At 41.8% G+C, this 3184-nt stretch overlaps 1 non-coding gene across 1 annotated transcript; it reads left to right on the forward strand.

Moving 5' to 3' along the window:
- Positions 1-2849: 2849 nt before the first annotated feature.
- On the forward strand, positions 2850-2953 carry LOC111522194. Its single transcript, XR_002725190.1, has one exon. It is a non-coding gene; the product is annotated as a small nucleolar RNA U13 (small nucleolar RNA).
- The last annotated feature ends 231 nt before the right edge of the window (positions 2954-3184 follow it).

Raw genomic sequence — 3184 nt, forward strand, 5'->3', positions numbered from 1 at the left:
GAGTAAGCTTGGCCTCAGTGTGAACACTGTGTTGAATCCCACATGGCAGCCAGAGGCTGTCAGTCAACTCTGTTCCCCACAGCAGCGTCTGCTGAAGGTGTGTCCAGAGTTGGTTCCTTCCAGTGGGTTCGTGGTCTCGCTGACTTCAAGAGTGAAGCCACAGATCTTCACAGGGAGTGTTACAGCTCTTAAAGGTGGCACGGACCCAAAGAGTGAGCAACAGCAAGACTTATTATGAAGAGTGAAAGAACAAAGCTTCCACAGTGTGGAAAGGGACTCGAATGTGTTGCCACTGCTGGCTAGGGTGGCCAGTTTTTATTCCCTTGTTTGTACCCGCCCATGTCTTGCTGATTGGTCCATTTTACAGAGTGCTGATTGGTCCATTTTACAGAGCACTGATTGGTCCATTTTACAGTGTGCTGATTGGTCCATTTTACAAACCTCTAGCTAGCTACAGAGCACTGATTGGTGCATTTACAGAGCACTGATTGGAGCATTTTACAAACCTCTTGTAAGAAAAATTCTCCAAGTCCCCTCTTCAAGGAGAACTAAAACCACTGCTCAAGGAAATAAAAGAGAACACAAACAAATGGAAGAATATTCCGTGCTCACGAATAGGAAGAATCAATATCATGAAAATGGCTGTACTGACCAAAGTAATTTATAGATTCAATGCCATCCCCATCAAGCTACCAATGACGTTCTTCACAGAATTGGGAAAAACTACTTTAAAGTTCATATGGAACCAAAAAAGAGCCCACATTGCCAAGACAATCCTAAGCAAAAAGAACAAAGCTGGAGGCATCATGCTACCTGATTTCAAACTATACTACAAGGCTACAGTAACTAAAACAGCATGGTACTGGTACCAAAACAGATATATAGACCAATGGAACAGAACAGAGGCCTCAGAAAAAAGATCACAATCTACAACTATCTTATCTTTGACAAACCTGACAAAAACAAGAAATGGGGAAAGGATTCCCTATTTAATAAATGATGCTGGGAAAACTGGCTAGCCGTATGTAGAAAGCTGAAACTGGATCCCTTCCTTACAACTTATACAAAAATTAATTCAAGATGGATTAAAGACTTAAATGTTAGACCTAAAACCATTAAAACCCTAGAAGAAAACCTAGACAAAACCATTCAGGACATAGGCATGGGCAAGGACTTCATGACTAAAACACCAAAGCAATGGCAACAAAAGCCAAAATAGACAAATGGGATCTAATTAAACTAAAGAGCTTCTGCACAGCAAAAGAAACTACCATCAGAGTGAACAGGCAACCTACAGAATGAGAGAAAATTTTTGCAATCTACCCATCTGACAAAGGGCTAATATCCAGAATCTACAAAGAACTCCAACAAATTTACAAGAAAAAAACAACCCCATCAAAAAGTGGACAAAGGATATGAACAGACACTTCTCAAAAGAAGACATCTATGCAGTCAACAGACACATGGAAAAATGCTCATCATCACTGGTCATCAGAGAAATGCAAATCAAAACCACAATGAGATATCATCTCACACCAGTTAGAATGGCAATCATCAAAAAGTCAGGAAACAACAGATGCAGGAGAGAATGTGGAGAAATAGGAACGCTTTTACACTGTTGGTGGGAGTGTAAATTAGTTCAACCATTGTGGAAGACAGTGTGGCAATTCCTCAAGGATCTAGAACTAGAATTATCATTTGACCCAGCAATCCCATTACTTGGTATATACCCAAAGGATTATAAATCATGCTACTATAAAGACACATGCACACGTATGTTTACTGTGGCACTATTCACAATAGCAAAGACTTGGAACCAACCCAAATGTCCATCAATGATAGACTGGATTAAGAAAACATGGCACATATACACCATGGAATATTATGCATCCATAAAAAAGGATGAGTTCATGTCCTTTGCAGGGACATGGATTAAGCTGGAAACCATCATTCTCAGCAAATTATCACAAGGACAGAAAACCAAACACCGCATGTTCTCACTTACAGGTGGGAATTGAACAATGAGATCACTTGGACACAGGGCGGGGAACATCACATACCAGGGCCTGTTGTGGGGAAGGGGGCTGGGGGAGGGATAGCATTAGGAGAAATACCTAATGTAAATGATGAGTCAATGGGTGCAGCAAACCAACATGGCACATGTATACCTATGCATCAAACCTGCACGTTGTGCACATGTACCCTAGAACTTAAAGTATAATAATAAAAATAAATAAATACATAAATAAGTCCCCACTCAACCCAGGAAGTCCAGCTGGCTTCACCTCTCAAAAGGACACTGGTGAAGTTACCCTTGGTTTTCCTGTTTGTTTTTATTTTTATTTAAAAAAAATTTTTTTTTGAGACGGAGTCTCGCTCTCCCACCCAGGCTGGAGTGCAGTGGCCGATCTCAGCTCACTGCAAGCTCCGCCTCCCGGGTTTACGCCATTCTCCTGCCTCAGCCTCCCGAGTAGCTGGGACTACAGGCGCCGGCCACCTCGCATGGCTAGTTTTCTGTATTTTTTTAGTAGAGATGGGGTTTCACCGTGTTAGCCAGGATGGTCTTGATCTCCTGACCTCGTGATCCGCCCTTCTCAGCCTCCCAAAGTGCTGGGATTACAGGCTTGAGCCACCGCACCGGGCCTTTCCTGTTTGTTTTTAAAAGCAGACTATTTTTTAGAGCATTTTTAGGCTCTCAGAAATACTGAGCAAGAGGTAAAGAGACTTCCAATATGCATTCCTGCCCACATATATGCATAGTCTTCCCAACTGTCAACATCCCATAGCACAGGGGTACATTTATTACAATTGATGAACCCACATTGACACATCAATATCGTCCTGAAGCCATCCTTTTGTAGTTAATAAGCATGATGATTCAGTGTTCACGTGCATGTGTGGGATGTGCTGCCCCCAAACCTTGTTAAGACATTGGCACATTACCCGTCTGACATGAAGAAATATACATAGCACTCAAAATCCATAATTTACATTAGAGTTCCCCTTGGTTTTGTACATTCTAAGGGCTTGGACAAATGTATAATGACATGTATTCACCGTTATAGAATCATTACAGAGTAGATTCACTGCCCTAAAAATCCTCTGTTCTGCCTATTCATCCCTCCCTCCTAACCCCTGGCAACCACTGATCTTTTTGCTATCTTCATAGTTTTGCCTTTTCCAG

This window comes from Piliocolobus tephrosceles, chromosome 11 (genome assembly GCF_002776525.5).
Source record: "Piliocolobus tephrosceles isolate RC106 chromosome 11, ASM277652v3, whole genome shotgun sequence".
Taxonomy (NCBI): Eukaryota; Metazoa; Chordata; class Mammalia; order Primates; family Cercopithecidae; genus Piliocolobus; species Piliocolobus tephrosceles.